The following is a 13,008-nucleotide window of genomic DNA, read 5'->3' on the forward strand; positions in this document are numbered from 1 at the left end:
AGCAGAATATATACGCGAATGAGAGTCCATCGGCAGCGTCCTTGGAAAAGTGGTGTTTCTAGCGTGGAATCGCGGGCGCGGTGCCTCGAGGATCTCCTCGAGCGATTCTCGAAAAAAAAAAAAATAGAAAAAGAAAAAAAAGGGCACGTCGCCGGGATTTAAAGGCGTTCCCTGCGCGACGTTTCTGTCGATTTTGTCTCGAATTTCCTGCACCGTTTTATCGGAGGCGCTTAACGCCAAGAACAGGTTTCTGCCGGAGTTGTTAAAACCGCCGGTACGTGCTTGCCCGGTACGTTACTCGATTTCGACAAGAACGAGGGCCCAGACAAAGGGGAGGGGAATCGACGAGAAACGTCCCACGACGGATCATTGTGTCTATCTTCGACTTAATTTTGTATTGTAATTTCGATCTCTGCCAGCCAACCTTCGTCTTCACTAACGTTGCGCTTACGCGAATCTCACGCTATCATTTCACTGTTTGTTGCGTGAATGGATCACTAGGCAAGCAACGTAAACATTGGAAATTCAACGAAGAGAGAGGAAAGATGTTATCACGTATCGTTCGCGTGGTCTTCACCTGCATTCAACGACGTGGCACTTCTCAAAAGAGACATATTTTACTTCAACATTCATTCTACTACAGAGGGCCCACGGGTTCCACCGATCTTCTTTCGGCCAATCGCGATCGCTCAAGATTCATCGCCGGTCCATCCGAAGAGGGAAAAGAAGTTAGAGCAAAGAGTTCGGAATGTATCGATTGTAATATCGAGTGGAAATCTTTAATTTCGAACTTGTCTCGGAGTCGAAAGAAACGGAGTCGGGATACCACCGTGCCATCGGGATGCGAAATCGGCGGTGAAAGAGCGCCGAAAAGAATCGGGCTATCGAACCGAATAACCAATTTTTACCTGGCGTTGACGAATTCCGTTAACGATTCTCTCGATCGTATTGCCGATCGGTCGACGCAATTCGCGTGATCTGTCCGCGTGATGATTTCGCGATAGTCAAATTCGACCAAAAAAGAAATCTTCCACTCTCGCTTTCTCTCTCTATGAAAGAGATTTATCTGATTGGGTCCAGTCAGAATTCGATCGCTCGACTGTTGCTCCGATGCGACGACTCATTAACATTCCGGCGTGTATATCGCGGCCGAAAGAAGAAGAAGAAGCGAAGGAGAAGCCGAAGAAACCCGGCCAGCCCCGTGTATCCACCATAAAAGATTCCCTCTCGCTCGCTTTCCTTACTGCTCGCCTTCTTTCCTCTACCCGTTCTCGCAACCCATTCTACCTTCTGAGCGGCTCGATCCACCGTGGTTTCAGTGCCCAGATGCTACCTGCCGCAACCAACACGCGTCCTATCCACTCGCATCCGTCCCCGAATTTCTGTCGACACGATTCTCGCGCCTGTTTCACCTCCGCGAGTCTTTTGCTACTTCCACTTGCTGAGATCCTTCGCCCGATAACTCGTGGGAACTCGCAGCGGAAACTGCCACGAGGTGCTTAGACGAAGTCAGAAGATGCGACCGACGAGGTGAGTGTGAAAGATTGCTCGACGAATCTGGGGGCTAGATTGAATTGAAAACAAGTAGGTACAATGGTTGAAAAAAAGTACATGTTCGCCTGCTATTGTATTTGTTACCGATACCATTCAGATAAAATGCAGAGCCTCGTAAAGAAATATTTCATCGAGGTTATGTGCCAATATTTTTGTGAGAGAGAAATTCAGATTAACCTAAAGATAATTGCACGAATGGCATTTACCGAACGAGCATTTGGAGTTAAATTGAGAAATAGAGAGTCAAGGTTTATTGTAGTATTTTTTTTAACATCTCTTGGTTGTTTTTACATTTCGTATAATGAGTGTTTGGTTATAAGGTTATCTAGAGATAAAAGAAGTTCAAGCAAATTTGTTATATTTCAATAACCTTATGATTGTTTTCGTACAAGTGTTTAATGAATGAAAGTTAGCTCAGGTCAAAATGAGAAATAGAGAAATCCAGAGATAAAGGAGATTCAAGAAGATTTTTTATAGCATGTTTTAATAACTTGATTGTTTACGTATTTTGTATAATGAATATTTGGTGAACGAAGGTTTTGTTTTTAGTCAAAGTGAGAAATAGAGGAAACTAGAGATAAAGAAGATTCAAAAAGGTTTATTTTAATATTTTACGATTGCTTTCGTATTTCGTAGAATGAACATTTGAACGAAAGTTGGTTTGAATCAAAGTGAGAAACAGGGAAACAGAGAAATCCAGAGATAGAGGAGATTCAAGAAGGTTTATCGTAGTATATTTTAATACTGTATGATTGTTTTCATATTTCGTATAATAAATATTCGGTGGACGAAAGTTAGTTCGAGTCGAAATCAGAAATAGAGAAATCCAGAGGTAGAGGAGGTTCAAGAAGATTTATAGTATATTTTAATACTCTGTTTTGTATAGTAACTATTTGGTGAACGATAGTTGTTTGAGTGAAAATAGAGGAATCCAGAGATAAAAGAGATTTATCGTAATATAGTTTTAACGACTTATGGTTGTTCTCGTTTGAAACGAAGTGGTAAATTAAATGATGGTATGGCGTTGCAAATGTTCTTGCTTTTCGAAACCGAGGGTGAAAGTGGGTTCTCGTTGGAACGATGGCGCCACTGTACGGCACTCCATATTACGCTCGCTGTAGAACACGTTGTAGCTATGTCGTGTATAATTGAAATCGATTGTCGACCAGCCCTTTGCGACAGACCTGCGAATTGGTATTAATCGTTGCCATACCTCGTTCCTCAATTTCCCGACCTTTCCTCATCTTTCACTCGCGAATCTTTCTTACGTTCCGTTTTTACCATCTGTATCATCAATACTAGTTCAATTCGTCGAATTCTAATTCGGGACCACGTGAAAAATATCCCATCCAAGTATTATCTAAAGATACCATCTAAAATACAGCAAGAATTTTGACAAGAATCCCAAATTACATCACGACAGACACCTGTCTTCGGAATCGTCTTCCACAAATATCTCGACCTACCGAAAAACGCAGACACTCCGCATAAATTTCTTTCTTTCGTTCGAAGAAGAGCACAAGGGCCAAACATTTTGCGAAATGGCAATTTTTGAAATTCATCGTGTGGCCGAACGTAAAATCAAGTCAAGTTGACCAAAAGTTGACCAAAAGTTGATTGTAAAATGTACAACATTTCGCGAGATTTGAATAGGATCGCCGCCACGATACGATATTCAGCGGGCGGTCGCTGTTCCACTCGGTTCAGCTGCCCACGCACACCAACGAATCCTGACGACGAGGCACACGCGCGTGCACGGGCGTGCAGCCGCTCTAGGGAGAGATGGCAGACAAGATTCCCGCCGGAATCGGTCCGGGCCGACGAGGAATAAAATCTGGCCGTATTATTCGATCGGTGTACCGCGAACGGAATGCCAGCGGATCAAACTTAATAACGCGATCCCGGCGCAAAAAGCGGCGGCGCGTGCTGAATATCGGGCATCGGCAACGACGGCGTGCACCGCGACGCCGACGCCGCCGCAAATTAATATAAACGACGATGCCTTCTCGTCCTGCTTCCTCGTCCTCTCCACCTTCTTCCCCGACCGAACAGCGCTCTCCGGTTCATCGGGTATGCGTGCCGTGCGAGCAATCCGATTGCCTCGTCGTCTTTCGAAATACCTCGCCGGGATCCCGCGTCGCATCTTGATCGCCCGATTTTCCCTGCAGTCGCTTTTCTCCCATTTTTCCGACGGGCTCGAATTACCCGATTACTCGCGCCGAGCTGCCGCGGACGTTGAAAGTGACGGACGAATTTATTTTCTGTCTTTTTCTATTTTTCACTTCTTTTTTTATCTTTCGTCTCTTGAGCAACGTTGTATTCGGTAATCAGAAATTCCGATTTTTTTCTTTTTTCTTTTTTTTTTTTTGGTTTTCTTTTCCGTCGAATCACCGCTCGAGTCGATGATATTCCTCTGTTTCTGGCAAACAGACGCCTCGTCCCTGTTAATTACACGTATGAAAAGACTGACGTCGAATGACTCGGCATTCTTTCCCTTGCGCTTTTCTTTCCGCGTAAAATGGTGGCTACGTGCTAACGTAATAGATGCTAACTAGAGGCAACGGCGCAGCTAACCGCGTAAGATAAACTCCTCATTAGCGAGACAAATCGCGGAGGCTTAATTACTCGGCGTGGCGGGTGGCCGATCCGGCAGGCTTCCGAACGTTCGTAAAGTTGTTGGCGTCATAAAATCGCATGGCTGCCGCGAGTTACATGCTCGTTCCTCCACGTTCTCCATCTCTACCTCTCTTTCTCTCTCTCCCTCTCCTTGGTCAATTAAAATTGTCGAACGCTGCTACTCCGCTCCGCCTGTTACTTCTTGCCGTCGATTCCGGCACGCACCGAACGTGTAATGCATCGGCTTGTAAAAGCTCGCTCTCGTACATCGCCGCACCGAGACGGCAGCTCTCATTAAATAAGTGGCCGGCAGGGTTAATTATCAAGAAGCGATTATCGCGGAATTTTCGGTTCAGCGATGATCGGCGGAACATCCGTGGAACGATTACGTATCTCTTCATTACGATCTCGCGTTCGTACGCGTTATAAATGAGCCGAGACAACGCGAGGAATGATAAATTTCTGGTAATGTTACTCGGCTACTCGTTTCGGCCCGTCATCGAACGCTTTAACCTCTTAGCTGTAGCGTCGCTTATTGTATTGTCGTTGTTAGAACGACGCGATGACGATCACACTCGTCAGACACGGAGTAAAATTGAATTAAATTGTAAGGAAATGAGAGTTTTTTTTTTTTTTAAATTGATTAACATGATTAATATCATTTACGAAACTTAAACATTTATCACTTTCTTGTTGAACAAAAGAATCAAATATTTGGGAAAGATGAAAAGAAATTAGAAATTTAATTTATTAAGCAAGAGGGACGACACATTGTGTCACTTCGAACAACAATATCTAGATTCTTCTCGTGTATTATTTTCTGAGGATTGCCGATCAATTGACGTTGTATGTGTTGAATTTATATCTTCAATTGAACATATTTCAATAGTTTTTTTTTTCAATACACTCCAGCAGCAAGTTTAGATGCGTTAATTTTTTTTTTTCTACATAACAAAAATGAATTCAAATAATGTCCAAAGGATGATTTTTCCAGTATATACGCAGAAATTATACATGACCTGACTTTCACACGATAGTGAAGTCGCAATAGGTCACTCAAGATGGCGCACGGAAACGATCGTGGCAAGAAAATATTTAGAAATGATGTAAAAAGAACTGGTCAAGCCTAGTCTCGAAATATTCTGAAATGTCTAAAATTTACAAATACGTTTCATCTTCAACGAAAAATTTGATTATATTTTTCTCTCATTACGACGAATATATACTCGTCATTCACAGCTAAGAGGTTAACAGGTCGCTCTTGGCTTCTTCGGACCTCTCTCCTTCGTTCTTTCTTCCGTGAAATTTTTCCGCGGCTACGCAAATCGATGAAGAACCGCGAAGATTCGCAGAGAGAGTCAATTTTTGGAATTTTTCACGCGAGCGTGACGATTTTCCTACGTATCGAGAAAATTCTCCTGCTGTCCTCGACGATTTCCAAACAACACTCGGTCTGATACATCCGAAGGGCGAAATTGACGGAGCTTCCTCAGAAATATCCGTATTTGCCTCGGCGGAGGAAAAAACGAAAGAAAGAAAGAAAGAAAGAAAAAGAGAAAAAGTACACAAGGGTCCCTAAGAGAATTTTGGACAGGCTTGCAACGAAGTGAAGCCGAGACAGAGACGAGGATCCTCTTTTGCGCAATTTACACGGTTCGTCGGAAGAAAGAGATGTCTAGATTTACGTGTGCCGCGGCCGGGACAAGAGATTGAAAACGTCAACACGTCGAGAGGCAGAAGGACAAATCCGGCACGTCCGTCTGGACGATAGGGGAACCCCTGGCCTACGGGACGCAAAGGCCCGGCTTTTCGAGTGCAGACTTTACATATTTGTATTCTACTTTCGTCTGTTTGCCGAAACATCATATTTCGGCCCCGTTCGTTGCGTAAAAGAGGAGCCCCCGCTTGTCGTCTCGTTTGCGTTTGCGCCGCGTACCGCGGTTCCTTGTTCTCATGCTCGCAAGTAGCTTCGGAACCCGCGTCTCATTTTTTAGCCAGACGTACACAGCTACCTTCCTACACCCCTCCTCTTTGATCCTACGCCCCCATTTGCACAATATTTTCAATTGACATTGCTACTACTACTTTGCACGACCTACAAGGTTTCAAATTACAACTGTCCCGTGACTCTGATGCAACAAAGAAAAAGAAACAATTCATCGACGTTGCAAAGATGAATTGATTTATTTAATCTGTGTTAAACGTTCGCCAACGATGTAAAGGAAACAATATTGTGTCATATTTGTGAGAGGGAACACATTGCTTCGTGTTTAATCCGACATGAGAGTGAGACTGGAGAGTTAAATTTTTTTACAAATCTCGGATCCAAGGAGAGGATGGAAATCCCTCCATGAATCCTTCGATAAATTCTCTTCGTTTGCGTCGTTTACCTTTCGTCCAGATTGAAAAGAAAAATATAGAGGGTAGTAGCGTGGAAAACGAAGGAACGATCCGGGGGGGCCCCGAGGTCGGTCCGGTTTTTCCTTTACACGCGACACGGTAACCAACTTGTCGTGGAAAATGCTAACAGCCAAGCCGACTCTCGATCGAACGGGAGCGACTGTGAATTCTCCACTGGCACCACCACCAGGCAAGCAGCCCGGTCACGTAACACGTACATAGACACGTACATCCACGCGCGCGGATCGAGTGGAAAAGAGGGCGGTCGAAGGAGAAGAGGGGTTGGGCTGGAGGTTCGAGAGACGATTGTACTCTCTCCGTCTTCCTCTGGCGGCTCTTGCTCCAGCAGCGCTTTGTAGCCCGTAAACTTTCTTGGTTCGACAACCCCTCGGTCGGTCTCGAGGCGGAGGAAACCGAGAGAGAAACCGTAGGAATAGTCGAATCGAGCCGCTTCCAGCCAAGTTTTTCCATGGCGGTAGCTGCGCAATCATTTGTTCAACACACCGCCAACAAATCCAATACGCTGCCAGCCACCGAGCACACGGATTTCCTTTCTCCTCTTCTTATTCTCTCGCGTTCAACCAGATCGCCCGCCGCCCCTTCTTCCTCCTTTTCGTTCTACGTCTGCTTTTCTTCCACTTTCCGGCAAATGTACCGACGTACGTTCACGTACGCTGGATACGCACCAGCAGCAGCTCGTGCCTCTCTGTTATTTCACCAACCGGGCCCGTGTTTTGCCCGCTGTGCAACCCTTGCGATTCGTTGTCGGATTTGAAGAGTACGCCGCGAAGGCTGTGCACGCTCGAAGAGGACGTATATAACAGTGGGAGATATAAAATTGAAGGATCTTACGAAAATGCGCCCGTACTCAAAGGATAGAACTTGGACGATAGTTTAAAGAAAGATGAAAGTATTGAAAAATTTCATCAGACTTTCTAGGTTAGGTTTCTGAGGAATAACATCGTTTCGTTAAGGAAAAACACGATATTTGTTTCGGCTCTTCCGTCGAGGAGACAGAGGAAAGATCTTAACGCGAAGGAAAATTCGCAAAACTATTTCGATTTTGCTGCGCGTTCTCCGCTTCTATGGAAATCAATCGGTGTCGTATTCGGATCGATTTCACGGCGACACGGGATTTGTTTGTATCGAAAGAAGGAGAAACCTTTTCCTCGCCGCGATCGACAACGCGTCGCACAGAGGGTGGTGGTGGGCACGTCGAACGTGAGAGGACTCCGGATTTATACGAAAACACTTCTTCTCCCTGGCGAAGCGATAGCGTTGCACGCGGGCGATACTCGAGGGTCGTGGAGAAGGGCCGATTCCTTAATATCCCCGGGAGACGTCGTGGATCGGATACACATCGGTCGGCCTCGCCTATCTATTCAATATGCCTCTATTATTTGATAGGTGATAAGGTGGAACGGCGGCGGTGGTCTGGCCCCTCTTCTCCCTCGACCCTGCTTACCCTAACGTCACCACGCCGCTCTCCAGCCCCCGGGATATATCTTTCTCTCCCCCGGGAACGAGAGCGATGAGCGATAGCCCTCGTTGAGGGCTACTTCCTTTCTTTTTGTATCCGCCGCCGCTCCGCCAAGTTGTTTTACAACCTTATCGACTCGTGGCTAACGATCCAACGCGCGCGTGATTTTTCCTTCGGCACTGGTCGATTCGCTGAAATTACCGAGTAAAGAGTAGTTTGTCCCCGCGTCACGTGAACTTCCCTTTGAATTTCTCTCCTCTACCCGTGATTCAATCAAGACTCGAGGATTTACGAAGCGAAATTTCACATCACGGAATTTTGATTCTCCCTGTGAATATTCCCGTATTTGTGATGCAAACGGGATGCCTTTCGAGAGAGAGAGAGAGAGAAAGAGGAAAGGAAAAGAAAAAGGAAAGAGTCTCGAACAAGCCCGTTTGTGAAGGCTTGATTATCCCAATGCTCGTAATAAAGCAAACAGCGTTGTACTATCAGTAACGCGGCCGCGTTCAAAGGTGAATGAGAGGAGCTGAAGCCGAGAGGCAGAGCGTGCGGATCTCGTGCAACGGGCGAACAAAAAGGGACAGAAATAAGTGTAAAAAAATAACGAGAGGGCGTAAGCTGGTTGGATCGTCGGCTGCGCTGGCTGGCTGCTCTGGCTCTGGCTGTGAGAGCTCCAACTTCATTTGTGCAAATCTATTCAGTCGGCGCGTATTCGCGGAACTCGCGACATTCGACCTTCCTTGTCGAATCACACACACCGCATACATACCGGCCCCGTTGTCACCCTCTCCTCTCCCAGCCTCTCTCTTGTCCTTTTCCATTCCGCTTTTCCATTCCCGGTGAGCTTGCAAGCAAGCCGACGGTTTTCAGGCTACCTCGTACGCGCAGCTTTTCACTGAAGAAACATGGTGTACGTTCTATAAAGGCTGCCGTATCTCGGCTCGTATCTCCACGGCCCCGGTAAAACCGCCACGGGGGGTGCTAGCCCCTAAGGGTACACAATGGGCCCCATATGTTTGCGGGGGTGTAGAACGCTTCGTATTGCAACAGGGACCTCCATCGACCTCCTCCTCCTCCATGAAAAATCGAGCCTCTCCTCTTCCACGCAATTTCCGTGAATTCGCGTTTCTCGTCGCGCGATTCTTTTTTTTTTTTTCCTTTTCCCGTCCTCGAAGTTTTTTCATGTTTAACGCGTACGGTAAGTTAGACACAATCATCATTACCGTCAGAGTTCTCTGTCTCTTTCTCTCTCGCGCTCGAACCCTTGATATTCTATCATTTTACAAGTATCGTAACTTGTAGATCGTAAACTTGATTTTGACCCGCACCTTGTCCTGCAACGGAGAATACGTTTGTACGATACGAGAGCCGAGAGTTTGTACGATTTGAGAGAATTTGGGAGGAAAGGCGGGGTTTAATATATCGGAGTGTCGGTCGACGCGATGCAGAGTTTTAATTTTCAGACGCGTAGCACACGTCGACTATCCGTCAGGTGTCGTAAGCGATACGTCGCGAGAATATCGCGAGAAAAAGGTTGCCGATACGCGACTGCGTCGAATACGAGATATTAAAAACACATATCTCTGCCGATGCGAGGAGGAAATTTCCATGGAAAAGTCGAGCAAAAAGTTCAATCGGTAGCAAACGAGTTTTTGTTTACGAGTTTCTTCGAGTATCGTTGACACAGATGCATCCATCCTTTACAAATGCGAATACCTGTGACCAGGAATTTGCATATATACGACGCCGTATTTACGGAGCGACTGCCACTTCATTGCCGATCCATCCGAGATTCCACCTCGCAGTCCATTCATGTTAATCTACTAATCCATCCGCATCAATAACACGAACAATTTAAAAGATTATACCGAGCCGGTCCCCGAGGTTCGTGACTCCATCCAGCTGCCAATCTAGATTCAATCTCGCCGCAACAAGACCGAAAGAAGCGAAAAATTTCCGTAAAAAGCGCGAAGCGGTTCGTCCGGAGGTGGATCAACCGGATCGAAAAACTCGCTCGCTGCTTCGGTGCCGGCCAGCAGCAAAAAACGAGGAGACCGAATACTTAATATGCATCGCGTCCTGCCTTCCCCGAAGCGCAAGTTTCTTTCGTTCGGCTGAAGTTTGCGAGAAACGGCGAACGACGCACGAAAGGGCCCACTTTCTTCGATTCGCCTCTGGAATCGTTGCGCACGCGAGCGCGCATCGACCGTCGCTCTCCACCGGAACACCGTGTCGCGTGAGGCCGGACGAAAACTGCCAGCGAGCCTGACTCCGTTCTGTCCGTACAAGAATTTACGATCACCTCTCTCTGGTAACCACGCCAGGCTACCGATCCGCTGCTGCTGGCTTAATTTCGCTGGCCTTCGCTTCGTCCATCTCGTGTTTATTTAAATTACAAACGAGCCAACAGGATCTACCAGTCGAACGAGCCAGAGTCTCTTCAAATTTTATTACTACCGCGGAAACGAACTCTGTAATTATCTATAAATAGTTACAATCCGCGAGTTCACTAACAGCAGTAGTAGTAATGCTCGTATCTCGCGATTAGGCGAGCTGAAGCAGGTTTCGACTAAAGTCTCTTGAGCGCGATGACAGGCTCTCAAATGTCCGGGTGAAAACTCTTCATCGTGTCTTCTCTCTTTCGTGTCAGAACGATCGAACGGACGGACAAACGATCGAATCAATGGATCGAAGCGGGCGAGAGGGAGTGACCGAAAATTGCCGACGGCTGTAAAAGGAGATTAGTCAAGCTAGAGCGGAAGGAGGACGTCAGAGAGCGCGGCGACGTCCAATTAGAGGGGGTACGTGTGCTCGGACACTAACGAGTTTTAATGGACTCGGTCCGAATAGTGACGTGGCGGAGTGGTGCATTGGCAGGTCGCGTCAATCAGATAGCGGCGGCGAAACGTGCGGACACAGAGGGTCGCTCAAGTGCCGATATCCTCCGATCCGGCTTCCTGCTTTAATTTAATTGGACGATCGCCAGTCGCGCGTGCCACCTGATAAATAATTAACGCGTCTGGCCCCGGATCGATTATCAAACTGCCGGGTCTGCCCGTTCGATGACGAGGTATAGAGCGCGCCGCGATGCCTAGAGAGAACTCTGGTTCCACGTTCTCTCGATGCGATCCAGAGGATCGATCCTCTTCGCCACGAGTTGAAACCTTTTCGCCGCTGGATTCGCCGCGTCTCCGTTCCATTTGCTTCCATTAAACGCCATCGCGCTAATTAACTCTCGCGAAAGAGGCACGATGTTCTACAAAGATCTGAACTGTCTCTACGCTTTCGTGCTTCCAACGTGAAACTTGAGTAACTTTTGACGAATGTACACATGGCAGAAAAAGCGCGAAGAACTTTAAAATGTGGGATTTGGAGGCCAGAATTTGAAAGTTGGATCAAGATTGAACGTGTAACGCTAAAATACGTGTATTTAAATCGTCGTTGCAATCTTTCTCTCTTTTTCTCTTTCACATACTTTTAATATTGTATTATTTTACAAGTATCGTAAGCCATCTGAGTGAGCCACCTGAACAGTCTTCAATACCTACTTAAATCTCAACTTAAATCGTTGAAAAAAAAAAGAAAAATATATAATTTCTTTTCCTATTATCTAAAAGTATCTTGTACAGTGTTTCCTATGTATAAATTAACAATTGCCTGTATTTCTTTCGTAATGCTCTATTTCATAACCTGTCACTTGACCGGTTATAGTAGGAAAAGTTACGGCGTGTTTGGTACTAAAAGATTGATTGCATTAGGTTTCAGCACTCCTATAAAAATGATAGACTAAAAATTAAAAAAATTGGAAGGTAGATCATACAAAGTTGCGTTTTGTAATTGAGGAGTTTGCAGAAAGGCTCAACTTCATTTTTATCAATTTTGAGTTGAAATTAGATAAAACTGTTTAGAAAATTATTGCGCTGACTTGACGTTAAAAAGGAAAAACTGAAAAATATGTATTTTCACATAGCGAGTAGTAATTATTGACTTGATAAGTTTTTAATTTTGGTAACTTTTTTCAATCTAGAGCTGCCTCTGACTTGCACCAATGTATTATATAAAAAGCGGTTGCTTCTTTTTCTAACTTTGCATAATAAAAACCGCAGTCAGTTTATTGTTACTTTATTAATAAAATATACTGCATTTTTTTCAATATCAAACAAATAATACTATTCTCAAGCCTGCGCGTCATCATTGTCTATGGAATTATTTTCATCTCCATTTAAATTCTTCGTCATCTTATAGAAAGATTATTAGTAATTGGCGATTAACTTTATCATGTTATTGTGTTTTACTTTTTTCCATTTTATGCAACATGGAAGCAAGTCTAGATCTGCATTCGCATAACTCGCTTGTTTATCATTGAATTTGCGTCTAATTAGCACGATTTTAAATTCTTAAAAGAAAAAAAAAAAAGAGAAAATGATTTTGATCGTTTAAGACTCGACGTTCTTCAGAGACAGCGCTAAAGAATGACCTTATTAGAACATAAGTATTATAGATGACGGTATTATGTCGCGTGTTGATCGCTCGCCGAGCAATCGATGGATCTAATTAACTTCTAAAAGGTTGCAAGTGTGTATACACGATGTGTACGCAATTATTTGCAATTATTTCTTCATCGAGTGGACGAGGTAGCCAGTGCAGGCCGCTTACGTTTTCCACATATTTAGTTCATTATCAGTTGGTACACAACGACAGTGATTGTGGTGGGGACGTGCGATTTCACTTTTACGAGCTGCCGGGCAATTTTCGATACGTCCTGCATTCATCGTTGCATTATAATTACATATGCAAATCGCGGTAATAATTGTCGTGGTAAAAATTGATCGGCCGATACAATCAATAATTGTGGAATCGCGACTGCGGGGATCATTATCTAGGAACATGTCTAACCGGTGACCGCGCTAGTCCTTCATTTTTTTTCTTTTCTTTCTTCCCTTTTTTTTTTTTTTTTT

General features: G+C 45.0%; 1 protein-coding gene across 1 annotated transcript in view; it reads left to right on the forward strand.

Annotated features, from left to right (window-relative positions):
- The first annotated feature begins 1,289 nt into the window (after positions 1-1,289).
- LOC122535706 overlaps positions 1,290-13,008 on the forward strand; it is a 64,444-nt gene continuing 52,725 nt past the window's right edge. Inside the window, exon 1 of the transcript XR_006308237.1 lies at positions 1,290-1,530. The gene's annotated coding sequence lies outside the window, so the exon portion shown is untranslated. The remainder of the gene's footprint in view (positions 1,531-13,008) is intronic.

Source organism: Frieseomelitta varia, unplaced genomic scaffold, assembly GCF_011392965.1.
Source record: "Frieseomelitta varia isolate USP_RPSP 00005682 unplaced genomic scaffold, Fvar_1.2 scaffold_757, whole genome shotgun sequence".
In the NCBI taxonomy this organism is placed as follows: domain Eukaryota; kingdom Metazoa; phylum Arthropoda; class Insecta; order Hymenoptera; family Apidae; genus Frieseomelitta; species Frieseomelitta varia.